The 18,182-nt window shown below is 41.9% G+C and overlaps 1 protein-coding gene across 6 annotated transcripts in view; it reads left to right on the forward strand.

Annotated features, from left to right (window-relative positions):
* The first annotated feature begins 1,177 nt into the window (after nt 1-1,177).
* Ccser1 (coiled-coil serine rich protein 1) overlaps nt 1,178-18,182 on the forward strand; it is a 1,241,689-nt gene continuing 1,224,684 nt past the window's right edge. For all 6 annotated transcript variants that reach the window (XM_060373765.1, XM_060373766.1, XM_060373767.1 and 3 more), the window contains exon 1: nt 1,178-1,316. The gene's annotated coding sequence lies outside the window, so the exon portion shown is untranslated. The remainder of the gene's footprint in view (nt 1,317-18,182) is intronic.

The following is an 18,182-nucleotide window of genomic DNA, read 5'->3' on the forward strand; positions in this document are numbered from 1 at the left end:
TGTGATATATATATCAGAGTTATTCTCACTGAAGACCATGTAACAATCACAATCCTATTCATTCAAGAGGTACACTTCTTGTACCCCCACCTCCACAGCCACGCCGCAGAAGTCAGACATGCTAAGAGAACATGCACATAAATACACACACACACTTGAAAGAAGTGCAGGTTGCTTGACTTTTGCACACGGGCTGCTTCCAGGGAAAGTAGTACACTAGACTGAGAAGATCTTGGACTTTGAGCCAGAAGTTTATAAAAGGTGCCAATAGCTGTACGGCCTTAACTGTGTATAATGCAGCTCGAAATGGTCATATATTGTAGCAGAACGGGTTAAATGTTTGATAGAGCTAAATGGTCTCCATGTGTTGTACTGTCTGCTAAAGACATAAATTAAGAGTGGAGATGAAGAAGATGGAAAGAAAACCGTTGAGTTTCCAAAACAACCGTAAAGGAAAGGATGCTGTGCAAGGGTAGCCGGGATCACCGGAAAATAAATTAGGTAAACAAACAACTGCACCGCGCATCCGATATCTTTCCATCTCTAAAGAGTCACATTTTCTCCAAGTGGCCATCAGTCAAAAGATGTCAAGCTGGTCACTGACTCTGGAAGGTTACCTAGGACCACATGTGTAGTCCCAGGGCTTCCTTTCTTACAACCGACTGCCACAAACGGTTACAGGGAGGCGTGACCTGTTTAAAGCAAGGGAGGCCGGCTCCTTGTTACCTTGTTAGCTACAGAGTTGTCAGGACGATCGTGGGGAGGGTGACACGGGAAAACCCGGATGGGACACTGCAATTGCCCGGTATTTCCAGGACAGGAAAGACAGTCTCTCCAGCTCAGAGAGCCCGGCCCTCGGCGTCCCTCAGCTCGCACCCCGACCTGCCCCGGGCATTCGCAGCGCGCGGGGATCCGGCGCTCCGCGGGCTGCGCTCCCTCCCCCGACTCGGCCGCGGGTGTGCGCGTGTCGCCGCGCCAGGCTGCGTGCGCGGAAGCCAGCGACGCGGTTGGCCGGCGCCGCCCTCGGGCTGCCCCCGCCCGGCCCGACTCCTGTCACCGGCTCGGAGGCCGCGGCGCCGCCTCCTGCTGCCGGGAGCGCGGCCTGCCCGGAGGCGCCCTCCGCAGCCGCCCCGCGGCCCCGCTGCGCCACCGCCGCCCACCGCGGCCGCCGCGCGCCCCGCCCGCTCGCTCATCATGACTGCCTGCGAAGCTCCTGCGGAGCAGCCGCGGTGGCGCGGGCGGGAGCGGCGGGAGGAGTGCTGAAGACCGCGGCCGACCGGAGTGGACGCCGCGTCCCGACCAGCCCGCGGCTCCAGGTAGCGACGCGGCGCGCCCGGGCTCGCGTGGGCCTGGGCTGAGCTCGGGCAGGTGACTCGCCCCGGCTTGGCCACGGGCCCTGCGGGGTGGGGGGTAGCCGGGCGGGCGTGGGCACTGAGCGGGGTGCCCGGTCCCTGGCCACCCGGGGGCTCCGTCGTAGAGTTGGCACAGGCTCCGGCTGGGGGCGGCGCGGTGGGGCAGGCGGGAGCTCCACGCTGCGCGCCGACCGCCGCTCGCCCCCGGCTTCGGAGCCCGCCACGCCGAGTGGACGGATTGCTTTGTGGCGCACCCGCGGCTCTCGGGGTGCCGGTGCAGGGGGCTCCTGCGTGTGTTCTGGCGCCGGGTCACCGGGGCGGAAAGTGAGCCCCGCGCTGACAGCAGGTGGCTGCCAGGCCCCTCACCTTTTGGCTAGAGTCTTAGGGACTCACGCACACGGTGCCCGAGCCTAGGGAGCCTGCGCGGAGGGACGACAGAGGGATTTGTGAATGGCGCTTCAGCGCGGAGGCTGCGCCTTGCTGATGCAAAGGGGCTAGTATCCCGAGTGAGAAGAAAGGCTATTTGTAGCAGAGTTGCGGGGCTCCCTTCTGCCTACGCTGAGCTTCTCCTGCTAGGAGAAGCAATTCTGTTTTTTTGTTTGTTTGTTTTTTAACCTTTCTGTAAAACGAAAGAAGGAAGTCTGAACTCCGGTCTGGTCTGCACAGGTAGCAGTGCTCCCTGGAGGTCATGGACCCTGCTCTGGTTTTTAGGAGTCTCAGCTGTCTGCTCCTCTCACCTCTTCAGCTCCCCGCCAAGACCACAGGACGGAAAGCCCACTGGCTTTCAGCAGCGTTCATTGGTGAAATCACAGCAGCTGAGCACTTTGATCCTGAAATGCAACACATACCCACCCTCCATTCTTCCCTTCCCATAAGGGCTGTTTCAAAGAATGTTCACGTATTTTAAGCAAAGAGATGGTGTTAAAAGCCCCGAGAGGATGCAGAACTGGCAGCTCAGTGAGTTTATGTCGACTATGACCAACTCTTTAAAATCTAGTTACTGGAGACGAGCCAGAGCACTCTTCATCTAGATTATAGGATAATTTGTTTTGGTTTCTCTTTGTGTTGGCTTTAAACAGGTGGCAATTACAGGGTCATAATCTGAAGTTTAGATGTGAGTCGGGACAGTGTCTATCAAAGTCCCTTAGCAAATTTATTATATCCTTTGAAGTAAAAGCCTGTATTTAAGTATTGGTGACTGGACTGTGATCGTGGGACACCACTTCAATTAATTTTAAGATGAATTTTTATTAAGACTGCCATAAATGATGTTTTTTTTTTTTTTAAATCAGATTGAGATTCCATATTCCAGTCATACCTTCAGTAGTCACACAAAAAATAAGGCAGTCAACCTATTGTCAGAGTGACTTGTCTTCACCTGGTTTAATTAAAGAGACTGACCAGAACTACTGTTTTGATTTAAAAAAAAAAAAAAAGTTGTGTGGGTTAGTCCCAGTGAAAGCAGCCTTCCCTAACAGGACTATTTATTTGAACAGAGTTAAGGGCTCATATCATATATCTATATCTATATCTATATGTATGTATATATATATGTCTATTCATTGATTGATTGATGGATAGATGATAATAGAGAGATAGTTTAAGGTGCGTTTGCAATGCTGGGGTGTCTTGATGTTAGGTGGACTCTAACCACACCACATTAAAGTACTGAGTTTGGTATCCTAAAAAGGTTGTACTACACAGTAGCACCCTTGAGTCTGTTGGGACATAGAGATAAGTCCATTTTTGTAATACTAGAAGTCATGTTTATGGAATATTCTTAATGCTTTTGGAATCAGGCATTAAGACTTTAAAATTAGTTTCTTATTTTAAAGCTCTTCCTAATACTGTTAGCTGATGTAAAACTCTTGAGGTAGAAAATGAAACATTTATAACCTTACAATAAGTAGTGCTCATTTGTCTTCTTTACTGTACTTTGTTACTCACCAGAATACTCATATTAAAGTCCTGTCCTGAGCAGTGGGTTGTCAGGGAGTTTTCAGACACACAGGGAATTCCCTCCATATATCCTACCCTTCAGGAAAGCATGGGCAGTTTGAAGGAATCTGATGTGCATAGTTAAATAGAGTTGGTGGCCATGAGAGCATGGGCTCATGAGGAGTCCCGGGGTTCATAGTACAGCAGTAACATTCCATGCTGGATTTTGTCTGAAAGGGCTTCAGTGGGTAAGTTATGACTCACTTTGTCATTGTGTTAAAGGGGTAGTATTGGCAGGTTGTGGATGACAAGACCTACAAAGTCCAAGATGCAAATCTCCTGGAGCAGAGAGCAGTAAGAAGACAGGGAAGATAAATTGGCTTTAGATTTAGATGTTGCTAAGTATTGGACCAGTTGGACCTGTTTTTATGTAAAACGTTTCATGATTTCTCCGCTTGGAGTTTATGTGAGTGTTTCTGTGCCTGAGAGGCTAAATCTTTGTGTCTTTTAATAAGCAGTTTATTCTTGGCCTTCCATAGTGGTGACGGGCTTGTGGGGCATAGTACTAAAGCAGGTAACTGTCTGACACTGAGGTGATGCATGTGGAGGCAGTGGAAGTCTGTGGTGTGGTTTCTTCATGTTAGGGTGCTAATACTTCCTTACTGAAACCTTCTTGGGTCTCTTCTCCAGAGAAGTGTGAGAATGTGAAGAACAGCAGTACTGATGAACATCGATAGGATATTTAACACTTTATTATCCTGTAAATGCATATCCACCAAACGATGTATTTACTTATTTTTATTTGCAAGTTGGTAGATCTGTTGGGTAGGTGAGATCTTACCTCAAGTTCTTACATGTATCCAAAATGACACACTGGCTGTCTTCACATCACTTGCCCTGAATGTAGTGCGATGATACTGGGCCTGTGGGGAAATTTTCAGAATAGTAGTAATCTTTTCACAGATCATTTTGCTATTTCTTGGCAAGAAACTGTATTACTAATAGTAGAATGACCTATCTGTACTCTAAAGTTGTGTGTGTATACACAATGCAATTTGTGCTATAGTACAAAATGAATTCTGACAGTCTTTTGTAAAGATATGCAACGGCTGTATATAAAGTGAGTGAGAATTTTTCAGAGAAACACTGAATGTTCAAAATTCATATCTTCATTTTACAAACATAAAGAAAGACAGAGTTAACACTGAGCCTATTTATTCAACACGACAGCACAGAAGTACATTACAGTGACAGTAAAGAAATTGTACAAACAGTACATATGACTTTTGATAACCAAAATGGAATTACTTTCAAATTAGCTGAATTAAAAGATTTTCATATATCTATATGTTGTTGACAGGGCATGAATAAGTCATTAGACTGAGAGCCTATTAAATCAGACTCCATATTCATGTGTGAGTGGAGTGATTTCCAGCATAGCCAGGCACAGATCAGTCCGTCTCCCTGTCAGTCGATTTCTTTGCAGTTTGGTTTTGGATTAGAGGTCACAGGTGTATCATTTTGATAATGTATCCTTAGCTACTATATGACTGACAGCTTCTGCATGATTTCCCTGTTGGGTACTGACAAAACCTACTAGCTTTGTATAAAGGACACGAGCTTTTATCAGCAATATGATCTTCACTGTGCAGGAGTGTCAGTTAACAATAAATAATGTAAAATGGGGTGAAAGAGGCAGTGCAAAAGGAGAGGCTGAGCGAAAACATTAATGGAAGAAACATGCATCATTTTGGAGCTAAAGACAATTATGAAAATGTTAAACCAGCTATCTGCAACTTCAGTAAACTGTAAAATATTCTTTGTTTTTCATTTTAACTGTTTCCCTGTGTAATACATTAAAAGGAAAAATAATAGTGGTCATCTATGCTCACAAACTTCGCCCATATGACATAAAAATTATTAAAAATATTTCTTCTTAGTTGGAAATTAAGATGTTTGGCCAAATTAGAATGTTGACTTATAGCTTTGGGCCTTAAAGCATTTATGCTACAGTCCTAATTTTAAGAGTTCTATAAAATGGACCGATTATTCACTTTAGGTATATAACAACAGCATCATACACATGGTGCAGTCTCAAAGTCTTACGCCTTTCCTGAGTCATGTACACGTGTTTACTTCCTGTATCTCCTTTAGCACAATCCCTGCCCTTCCTCTTCTCTGTCCTTTTTCTTCCCTTCTCCAACTCAGATATTCAGATGTGAGTCACGTCTTTTGGTTTTCTGTGCTAAGTCAATTTCCCCATTATGTATTGTTTACTGCTGGGTTCTTCTATTGTGTCTCACATACTACAGTTTTAATTGCACATGTATTTTGGAATTGACTCAATATCAAGTTATCAAAAATTACTGATACCTCGCTCATAGATATTCAATAAACACAGGCTGACTAAAAGAATAAATAATAATTGAATGCCCAGTGCCTGGTGAGGTTGCTCAGTGGTTCAAAGCACTTGCTCCTCTTATAGAGGACCTGGGTTTGGTTCCCACCACCCACACTATATCTCATAACTCCTGTTCCAGGATATTTAACATACTCTCTGACATGTACAGATTTTGCATGCACATAGTACACATTCATACACTGAGGCACACACATATACACATAGAATAAAGTAAATGCATATTTAAAAGAAAGAATTTAATGTGTATAACCTCATCCCAAGGACTTTTTCTTCCAAAGAAAGCCATCTAAGAAAGATTTAGAACCCCTGCACAGATGTAGCCCGTGGCAGTTCAGTGTCCAAGTGGGTTCCATAGTAATGGGAACAGGAACTGTCTCTGACATGAACTGATTGGCCTGCTTTCTAATCACTTCCCCCTAAGTGGGGAGCAGCCTTACCAGGCCACAGAGGAAGACAATGCAGCCACTCTTGATGAGACCTGATAGACTAGGATCAGAAGGAAGGGGAGGAACACCTCCCCTATCAGTGGACTGGGGGAGGGGTATGGGTGGATTTGGGAGGGGAGGAGGGAGCTACAGGAAAGAGAGAGAAAAAAAGAAAGATTTAAAAGTGATGGTGTCTCTGGAACTTTGGTAAACACAAGCACCTTTCTTTTATATTTTGAAAACAGTGAGGTATAAATTATCAATAATAATAACACTTATGATGAACTTGATATGTCTATATGAAAAACAGTTTATATCTTATGTTATGTATTTCCTCTAACATTGACAAGTTGATTTCATACGAATAGTAATAATGAGGACATTTTGTGCCTCTCCACAATGGCCTGTAAGACTGGACCAGACATCTCTCCACGATGGCCTATCAGGCTACCTAGACCAGACTGAGGTTTTTATTCCATGATGCAAAAATTATAAAAGAACATATATTCTGTTCCTTTCTTAAAAACATTATATCTATATACTAGGTCTATGTAGATTTCCAACTATTATATCGATTAGTAATGTCTGTGCTTGTGTGGAGGCCAGAGAAGAAGTCTTGGGAGACAGCTTTCTCCGTCACGATGCGTGTCAGGCTTGCTTGTCATGGGCTTTACTTTCTGACTCACTGCCCAGGGGTGTATTTTCTTTTGATGTCTGATTGACCAGGCACAATCTACTCATCCTGTTTCCGCCATCTTCAGTGCTGCTGCTCTTGATTCCTGGTCAGGGAGAAGAGGTGAGAGAAGATGTGCAAGGCTGGTATTCCCACTGCCCCATTGCTTTTCTCCAACAATGTGAGCCCCAATACCATTCGTTCTCAGTTCTCTACTCTCTCTACTGTGAATTTTAATTTGTTAATGAAAATGCAAGATAGGGCATGTATAGATCTGAGAACAAGTGCATTTACACGTAGGCTCTTCAACCATACCTTGTATTTCATGTTTGGAGAAGCTCAGCTTATTGTCTAGAAGATTTTACAAAGTGCTTTGAGTAGCTTGCTTAAGAAAAGGTGACTTCAGACACAGTTATGAAGCATGTCCTTGTTCCATTAAAAGGAGGAAGCGTCGTTCTAACTTTGATCAACCACTTCATCTTTTTAAATGATGAATTAACTGGTGACAAAATGTGTGCACTAGAAAGTCCACATAAAGGTTGCTATCTTAGAACTGCAGGAGCAGAGTTGAGATTGGCTATCCTGAAACCCTGTGCTAGACTCACTGTGCGCATGCATATAGTTTACAGTATCTTTAAGTCAGTGAGTAAAGTTAGTTGACTAGAATCTCAAAGAGAAAACATTGTTGGTTGCTTAACTGGGTATTTCCCTTGATGCGTATTTTGTAACATTTGTCAAAGTCTGTTTTTATTACTAAAATTACTTAATTCTCAACTCTGTGTAGTAGGAAATATAACTGCTTTCTAGCTCTAGTCTTGGTGTTAATAAAAAAAATAGGCTTTTTTTTTTACACTGAAATTCATTCATCCCTTAATACTTTTCACTACATCTCAGTAAATTAGTCTCTCCATCTTGCCATTGAAGCAAGCCCTTCGTTCCACAATCCCCAACATTTCTCTAAAGCCTGGGCATCTTCTGAAACTACAGTTCCTGAGAATTTCTGTCTGCCAAGCACAGTGATAAAAGTATAGCCTGCTTCCTGGCTTTCTAAGCATCTCCAGCTCCTAGAGGTATGCTTCATTCCAGTAGCCACCGTGGGCTTCTTGATGCCAACTGCTTCGGGCACATTGCCATACCCCAGATTCACAGACTTGTTGGGCTTCTTGCAAGTATTAATAGCTGGGTTTCTACAGTGCTTTCCAGACCACAGTGCAAAGTTTATTGCCAGTTTTTAGCAATGACCAGAGTGGTTTGTTTTGCTATATGTAAACTTTTCTTCCCAGAGTGTCTTACTGTTGAACTACATCTGAAAATGTACCTTAGGTCTAAGTCAGTTTCAAGGAGAGTGACTCTCCTATTCCAGAACTTGAAAGGAGGTATTTGCCAGTAACGTACGATCATTGCCAAAAAAGTTAATTCATACTTTGTGAACCTAAAGCTCTTCTGTGTCTAGTATGATGCCCTAATACATATTTATACCAACAGTGTGCAGTGTCTTCTTTAGAGTTCGCTGGTTCTCTGTTCTAGTAAGTAATTTATTCAAGATCCTTCAGCTTTTTCAAAATCTTTTTTAAAAATACAATCTGTATAGAATGTACAGAACATCATAAAAAATAGGTCCCAAATGTGTTGCCTTGTTTTATGACACTCTTCATAGATGAAATTTAGTACCATTTTGTGCTCAGGAAGTGTTTAATAAGCTAGATCTACTACTCTGATTTAGCATGAGGAACCTAGTAATAAGCCTTCTTCATTTACCTGATGGAGATGGCTTGTTGCAATTGAGTACCTGTCCTCTGACTTAAGCCCTTTTCTGGAATTAGTTAGGCATTGTGACTCTTGTTAATGAGTCTTTATTGCTGTGTCTGAGGGTTTGAGTGTTTGTGTAGTTGGGTGGCTTTGTTTGTTTTTGCAGTACAGGCAAATAGTGTAAAATAAACCTACATCAAGATTTCAAGTAAAATCAAATCAAACGAGAATGGCAGAAGTAAGCCTTATCCCTTAATTCTCTGGGCGCTCTCTCATTTGGAAGACTATTCTTATGTCTGTCTCTTCCAGTGTTGTTTATTTTTATGGAGATATTAATTACCAGAGAGTTAAGTCTGAATATATAAAGTATGGCCAGTGGTTATTCCTTTCTAAGTGCAACATTCTTCAAAGACATTAAGGAAATCATCAAGAAGATACGTATACCTGTGTCAGGAGCAGGTGAAGAAAAGGAAGAAAACACCTACCAACCAAACTCAGTCAATCCTAGAAATGCCAGTTTAGAGTAACTTACTTCTGGTAACACAGCCAACATGTCTGTACACTAAATTTTAAATTTGAATTCTAAATGGGTTCTAAAATTTTAAAAAAGATTATTGCTGGACTGGAGAGATGGTTCAGCAGTTAGGAACACTTACTGCTCTTGCAAAGGACCTGAGTTTGGTTCTCAGCACCCACAGAAGGCCCATAGCTGTCCATAATACAGTTCTACGTGAGCCGGTGTGCTCTACTTGTCTGTGGGCAGTGAGAATTCACATGGTACACATATATGTACACAGGCAAGACACACACACACACCTCTAAGTAAAGATCATTATCTACTATACAAATAACTCAATGATAGTTATTCGATTTAAAAATGTAAAATTGTATATTATATGCAAAGACAAAAATAGTAAAAGTACTTAATAATGAATGCATTTCTGAAAAGTTAAAATTTATGAGTTATGTAGAATAATGAGTGACATTCTAACCCATGCTTAATGTTAAACATACATACTAGTGAACTGAGTCCTTAAAGGAAGCAGTACAGATTTGTACACTAGAAGCATATGATTTTTTAGCAATATTAAGACAAAAATTGACTTTGATCTGTGTTTCTTTTCTTTCTTTTTTGTGTTTGTGTATGTGTTTGTACGTGTGTCTGAATGCCCCAGGACAACCTCAAATATTGTTCTGAAGGTTCTACCCATCTCTTTGGAGACAGGGTCTCTCTTACTGGCTTAGAACTTGCCCAAGTAGTGCTGTCTCTACTGATCCTCTTGCCATCACTCTAGCACTGTGATTACAAAGGTGCACCACCACACTTGGATTTTTTGTTTTTGTTGTTCACTGTGGGTTCTGGGGGTTGAACACAGGTCTTGTTCTTCAGGCAAGCAGTTTACTAACTGAGCTGTCTCTCTAGCTGCATTTCTTACACTGTGCCCTACTGTGTAAATATGGTGGCACTGGGGAGACAGCTTCCCTGTTTGGTCAGCAGCAGAGGTTTAGTTTTGCATTGAGTGTCCTGGAGTAGGAAGAATGGACTGGGAGAATGGAGGTCAAAGGAAAGTCATTCTGTTACTTCCTTAAACTAGGACAAACCTGTTCCACCTTCAATTTCTAAAGGCTTCTGGAATGCGGTACCTCCTGTTTCCCAGCACAGACTCAGCTTTTGAAATGTCCATATATCAGAGGGTGTGTAGAGCTAGAGTTGTTTGCTGGTTTACCATTACAGGGAGAGGACAATATGAACTGCAAGGAAGGCAGCAGGATCCTAGCTTTCCACTAGAGATAGAAACCCAGCACATTTGTGAAGAGTCAGATCCATTGTGTGATAACACAGAAAGTATGTAATGCAGGAAATGAATACAAGAGATTTTTTTTAAAGCAAGAAAGTTTTAAGTGAAGTGTAGGACACAGAATTTGCAGAAATCCTCTACCCTCTCCAGTGTACTTGCATCTTGAAGCCTTCTGTTGCAAAATACAAATGTGGTTGTTTTTATTATACCAATCTTAGAAGCCATTGTGTCAAATGCTAAATCCTTGCTTTAAGTGGCTGTCTTTCCAGCATGTTCTCTATTCTAGCAGATGCTTCAAAGTCCAGAGCAATTGTAAACTCACAGCAGCATCTTAATGCCATGCTAGGAGTCTGTAGGTTCTAGTAACGGCCCCTGTCTCTACTAAATCTCCACTTGAAGTGTTAAAATTCACTGTTTGCTTGTACTAAATGCCTTGTCAGGGCAAGGGTTATAAATTTTATTATTTTCCATCTGAATCTGGTCTGAAAATTCTCATTGTGATTGATTGAATAATTTTTTAATTTTATTTATTTATTATTTATTACAACTCTTTCACTTTCTATCCATGCTGTAGCTCCCACACCTCCTCCCAGCCCTACCCTCCCTCTATCTTCTTCCCCTATGCCCCTCCCCTAGTCCCCATGAACTCAGTGGATGGCTCTTTGGTTGAATACATTTACTGCTGCCTAAGAATAACTTGAGTTGGGGCCTGGGGAAATGGCTCAGTTGGTAAAGTGTTTGCTGTATAAGGTGAGGACCCAGAAGAACCAGGAGCTGGGGTGTGCACCTGGGATCCCAGCACTAAGGAGAGAAGGGAGAAAGACTCCTGGAGTCTGCTGACCAGCTAACCTGTACAAATCTCAAATCATTTAGTTCACGTTCATTGAGACTCTGTCTCAACCGACCAGCCAGCCAGCCAGCCAGCCAACAAGTCAACCAACTAATCAATAAGTCGGTCAACCAATAGTGAAACACAGGTAAAGAACAACTGACAAGGACCCCCAGTGTTAACTTCTGGCCTCCATATACCCAGACACACAAGTGCACTTGAACCTGCACACACGATCACACACAAATGAACACACATACACACATACTACCCCTCCAACCCACACATACCACATACACACGCATTAAAACTCTGATTTGGCTGTCTATTTTATGTGAAGTACTTTGCACGCATGCACCTGCCCAGATTCCAGCCTCCAGTTTCTTCACTTGTGGCTCTACTTGGCTATTTCATTAACGGAAAACTTTTTCCTAACTCGGAACTCAGACACCTGACACACAAAAATTTCTCAAGGAGAGTGAAAGGCCAGAGGAGCATGGAGTCTGTACTTCCTGCACTCAGTGGTGGCAGCAGGGAGGAACTAAGAGCAATACAGCTTATTTGGAGAGTGGAGGACAAAGCAGAGTCATTTTGTCTCTTCCTTGAAGCAACAGGAATCCACCTTCCTGTGTTAAATCCTCCGGAATGTGGCATCTCCTGTTTCCCTGCACAATCCACATTTTTGAAATGTCCATGTCAGTGACTGAGTGTTGGTTGCTTTTTATCACACTTGTGACTTCTGTTTCACAGTGTGTGTTTGTTTCCAGGAATCTTTGCAGGAGTATCTAGAGAATAGTTTGGGAAGAGTTTCTCTTTTGGTTAGAATTTCCTGTATTTCAAGTTCCTGAAACACAGCACTGAGTTGTGCAGTCGTTATGTGGGGTATTTCCACTCTGTGTTTCACCTTTCGTGTTTTTGAAGTAGATACACTACAGATATTCAGACCTCTTTATTATTTTCATTCTTCCTCTTCTTTCTTGAATTGTTAACAGGAAGTCTTCTTCCTGTTGTGGGGGAGGGAAATTTCTTAGTAATTTCTTCCCTTGGGAACCCACTTGTATAACTATGATAAATAATATGAATTCAAAATAAATTAGGCATAAGGGAAAAGACTTCTAAAGCATGATTTAAAAAAAAGCAGAAATATGTTATAATCAGCCCAAATAAACTCAGGGTTTAAAAAACAAGTGAATTGTTGGCTAAAATTCTGAAGTTATGTCAAACATATGATTACTGTTAATTGTATGGGTTAAAAGTTTCAAGTGCCATTTTCTAATGATACTAAGACTGGAGTGCTCATAAAAACAGTGGCTGACATATGTAAAAGAAAAGTTGTTTTAAAACTGTCAAGACTGAGTACACATACATCTTTGTGGGATGTTTTTTGCAGAAGTGCCAGGAGAAAAGGATACATTTAACAGGCCCATGAATCATTTATGTTGTGCAAACAGAATGTTGTGATAAGAACACTGGGGATCCTGAGCACACAGAAAGGTCAGGATTCGGGGGAACAAGAGTGGGCCTTTGCTCTGACTTAAAGTGTATGCCTGCAAAGATGGGGCCTTGCTTAGATTAGGCTCCCTGACACAGAAAAGTGCACACTAAAAACTCATCAGAAACCAGCACAAATGTTTTCAATTAAAATATTTTGAAAGTACTCTGAACCTTGAACCATCTTGGTGGTCCATGTGCAGGTACAAACCTACACAGGCAAATAGAGGTGGTACTTGTTATATTGACACTTGCCTCCCATGGCTTTCTCTAGTGATTCTGGATACTTTTAGAAACAACAGTCAGTGTTTTCAAAAAACAAACAACAGCCACAGTAGGATCTGAACATCTTTGTATCTATGGCTCCTTTTAAGAAACTGGTTATGTGGCAGCTTGGAGCCCAGGCATGATTCCTGTGTTTGAGTGTGTAAGCAGATTCTTCATCCTCCAGAAAACCTCTGCTTCCAGTTTGAGACCTTTGACTGATCAGATGATCCACACTCACATTACTGAAAATGATCTAGTTTGCCTGAAGCTAAAAGACTGCAGAAGAGAACATCTGCCCTCATGGGCAAACAGTGTAGACTGCAGAGTTGACCCACAGCTGTAACTGTCGCAAAGGGCAAGGGGAAACGTGCCTCAAGGCCTTTGCAGCTCACACAGAAATTTGTGGCTTTGCTTTTTCACTGGATCAGGAATATTTTAGCTGTGGTCAGCTGCGGGAATGCTGAGCCACATATGTGTTCCTTATTCATCTTGTGTTACCTTTTATTAAGCACATGTCAGGTGCAGAATAAAACAGGATGGGACCACATAAAAGAGGGATTAGGCTGTATCTTCTGGGAGTTTAACTTCAGTGAGAGAGCAGTACATTAGTGACTGCATCTGACAGATAAAGATGCCCATGTTTCAACCTTGCTAGTTAGAAGTCATTTGTAACCTAAGGAAAACTGTTTGTCCTGTGTTAATTTGCTGAACTATTGCACTTGTTACTTTAAGCATAGAGGGCGGTTTATATCTGAAATTGGATTTTGAAAGGTATGCATGACCAGTACAGGTCAGCTTCATTCACACAACATTGGCTATACCCATTCATTTTAGCATATGAAAGGATATCTCTGCGTTCAGCTTATGCAAAGTTCTTCAACATATTATGCTTTCAGAAGGTCTGACAATTGAACTGCTATGTTGTACTAATAATCTTGCTTTTCATGTAGCATATACAAAGTAAATCTTTTCTTTACTGGAACAAAATGGTTATTTCCTAAGGTCACATTTATGTTCTGAAACTATTTCTATTTCCTTATGGGGTATGGACTTGTCTGCCTGACTTTTAAGGTCCTTTATAAGCTTATCATACTGTTAATTCAAACAAGGTCTTGCACATTGGTGAGATCATGAAGTTTGCCACCCTCACACACTTATAGCATGTGCTTTTGATCCTTTCCATTTATACAAATCTCAGCTGTCATTACCAGTCTAATTCCATGAACCTTCCCTCATGGCTTCAGTGTGCCTAGGAAACTGCTTTTGTTCCCCCACTGGGCTGTGACACTCCATAGTTGGTACCACACATTTGAATACAGTCTGCTCTGCTAAAAGATATTCTTCTGTGCTGTGACTTAGCTTGAGCAGAAAGGGAAAGTAAGGGAATTAAGTTAGGAGAATTAAGAAGGCTGGTTCCTGTGTGGTTCCCCATCAGCATAGCACTGCCTAGCTCCGTCCAGATTACTACAGCTGAATGCAAAGTTGACCAAGACTGGCAAGTCAAGTGCCACAAAGGGATGCAGTACCATCAATCTCACAGTGTATATTGCTGTGGATGGCCCACAGGTTTCCACTTCCAAGCATTTATTACCTGGTCTTCCTTAGTCTTAATGGTCTCAGCCTTCTATTCTTTATTTTTTAATATTTTATTAATTACACTTCATTCATTTTGTATCCCCCCTGTAGCTCCCTCCTTCCTCCCTTCCCAACCTCTTCCTTCATCCCCCTCTCCATGCATGTTCCTCCCCAAGTCCACTGATAGGGGAGGTTTTCTCTTCCTTCCTTCTGATCCTAGTCCATTAGGTCTCATCAGGAGTGGCTGCATTGTCTTCTTCTGTGGCCTGGTAAGGCTGCTCCCCCCTTAGGAGGAGGTGATCAAACAGCAGGCCAATCAGTTCATGTCAGAGACAGTCCCTGTTCCCATTACTATGGAACCCACTTGGACGCTGAACTGTCATGGGCTACATCTGTGCAGGGGTTCTAGGTTATCTCCATGCATGGTACTTGGTTGAAGTATCAGTCTCAGGAAAGACCCATGTGCTCAAATTTTCTGGTTCTGTTGCTCTCCTTGTGGAGCTCCTGTCCTCTGCAGATCTTACTATTTCCCACTTCTTTCATAAGATTCCCTGCATTCTGCCCAAAGATTGGCCATAAGTCTCAGCATCTGCTTTGATAGTCTGCATAGCAAAGCCTTTCAGAGGTCCTTTGTGGCAGGCTCCTAACTTGTTCCCTGTTTTTTCCTTCTGATGTCCATCCTCTTTGCCTTTCTGGGTGGGGATTGAGCATTTTAGCTAGAGTCCTCCCTCTTGATTAGTTTCTTTAGGTGTACAGATTTTAGTAGGTTTATCCTATAGTATATGTCTATATGAGTGAGTATATACCATGTGTGTCTTTCTGCTTCCAGGACAGCTCACTCAGGATGATCTTTTCCAGTTCCCACCATTTACCTGCAAATTTCATGATTTCCTTGCTTTTTATTGCCATGTAATATTCCACTGTGTAGATGTACCACAATTTCTGTATCCATTCCTCAGTTGAGGGGCATCGGGGTTGTTTCCAGTTTCTGGCTGTTACAAATAAAGCTGCTACAAACATGGTTGAGCAAATGTCCATATTATGTACTTGAGCCTCTTTTGGATATATGCCTAGGAGTGGTATATAGCTGGATCTTGAGGAAGCACTATTCCTAGTTTTCTGAGAAAGCACCAGATTGATTTCCAGAGTGGTTGTACAAGTTTACATTCCCACCAGCAGTGGAGGAGGGTTCCCCATTCTCCATAACCCCTTCAGCATGTGTTGTCACTTGAGTTTTTTTTTAAATTAATTTTTATTTTTTTTTAATATTAATCACAGGTTGTTTACTTTGTATCCCAGCCGTAGCCCCCTCCCACATTCCCTCCCAATCCCACCCTTCCTCATCTCCTCCCTGCCCAACTGCAAATCCACTGCTAGGGGAGGTCCTCCTCCCTTTCCATCTGACCCTAGCTTATCTGGTATCTTCAGGACTGGCTGCAATGTCTTCCTCTGTGGCCAAGCAAGGCTGTTCCTTCCTTGGAGTGGGGGGGAGGTAAAGGAGCCAGTAATTGAGTTCATGACAGAAATAGTTCCTGTCACTTGAGTTTTTGATCTTGGCCATTCTTTGGGAAAGAATCTTCACCAACCCTGTATCTGACAGAGGGCTAATATCCAGTATATATAAAGAACTGAAGAAGTTGAAAAGCAACAAACCAAGTAATCCAATTAAAAAATGGGGAACAGAGCTAAACAGAGAATTCTCGACAGAGGAATATGGAATGGCAGAGAAACACTTAAAAAAATGCTCAATGTCATTAGCCATCAGGGAAATGCAGATCAAAACGGCCCTGAGATTTCACCTTATGCCTTCTATTCTTTTACTATACTTAGCATAAAAAAAAATGAATAAGAATGTTTCATGTTACTTTAGGCAAGCAAAATTTAATTTTGGACCATTGCTAATGTTGGGTGTATGTGAAGTGAGCAAGGCTTAAGCTGTACTAGACAGAAGCTCTTAAGCAAACTGTTTTTGATAATTCTATTTCTTAGCTCATTTCAAGGGGGAAAGATCTAAAGTAAGAAGTACCTGCACTGGCAGCTTGTCCCACCCCCAGGCAGAAGTTCCTGAGTTCGGTGGTTTGAATGAGAATGACGCCCAAGGCCCATATGCTGAGTGCTTAGTCCCGAGTGGTGGAACTGCTTGAGAAAGGTTGAGATCTGCTTTGATGTAGGAGGTGTGCCATGAGGGGTGGGCTTTGAGGTGTCAGAAGCTCATGCTATTCCCAGGTGTCTCTCTTCATGTTATACTATGGGCCATGCGTAAGTGGTCAACTACTTTCCAGTGCCTGCTGTTACACTTCCCGCCGTGAAGGCCATGGACTCTGACCCTCCAGAACTGTGAGCCCCAAATTAAGTACCCATGGCTTTCGTGTGTACTCTCTGCAAGTTAGAAGTACCTGTAGATTTCATGCATGTTTCCCGCAATGGCTGGTACATCCTCACATCTCTGCCTCATGCAGTGATTTCTTCCCTAACTGCATCTCTGCACTGAAACACCGTTCATCAGTGTTCTGTATTTTAATAGTACCACATACCTTTCTCTCACAGGAAGAAGATGTACCTTCATAATTTTGGTGAACACCAAATGTGTGTGTGTGTATATATATATATATATATATATATATATATATATATTTGACATTATGTTCATTTTTTATTCCTCATGTTTGTATTGCCATATCCTAGCAAGCACCCCGTGTTCTGGAATTAATATACACTGCAAATAATAAACATATGTTCATATAAATAGTTTAGTTGGATAAATGGATTCCTGAGTAAATTCATTTTTCTTTATTTTTAACAGCCAAGACATAAATAGTCTTCTTCTGTCTGTATCACTTTCATCATCACCACATTTTCATTGTTCGTCTGCATCTCAAGCTTCTTAAAACTGAAAGATATAAATTATTTATATATTGTTTCATTTATGGCTTTTCCATTCAATGTGGATGGACATTCCGTTAGATTATTTCCTAAGTTCTACTTTTGTGTATGTACGTACTTTTCTTGAGTTTGTTTTCATATCATAATTGGCCAAGCTTTAACTTTGGAATGCACATATTCTTGACAGGGTGACTTGATCACTATAGGAAAAGCATAATATTTGGATAAATTATTGTTCAAATGTTGTGGATGAAGCCTTTACTTATTCCAGCAAAATAAGTATTTATTTTTGTGTGTGATTGTATGTGTGTGCACATGTGCCATAGCATGTATGTGGAAGGCCGAAGTTGTGGGAGTTACTTTTCTCTTTGTACTATGTGAGATATTGGGATTAAATTCATATATCAGGGCTAGGAGGAAGTGCTTTTACTCTCTGAGCTATTGGCCTACCCCGAGTAAAACTTGTTTCTTCTTTATGAATTATAATTTCTTACACATTTTGATCAGTTGTGTACTTAGTGTACACTCTCATAATTCTCATATTTTCTAAAGTTCCAAAAGCCAGCTCCCACATGCTTCACTATTAATTTTATTTCAGTCTGTTAATTTTAATAAGAAATGTATAGCTAGAAAATTTCCACATTTAAAGCTATAAAGCATAATAAAAAATGTACCTCTGTTTACCTTATTGATATCATCTGAAATATAACCTGCCCCCCTTTTTTGTTAACCTCCTACCTCTAAAATAATCTAGTCTCACTGGCTAGATTTAAAAGAAT

Source organism: Meriones unguiculatus, chromosome 21 (genome assembly GCF_030254825.1).
Source record: "Meriones unguiculatus strain TT.TT164.6M chromosome 21, Bangor_MerUng_6.1, whole genome shotgun sequence".
Lineage (NCBI taxonomy): Eukaryota > Metazoa > Chordata > Mammalia > Rodentia > Muridae > Meriones > Meriones unguiculatus.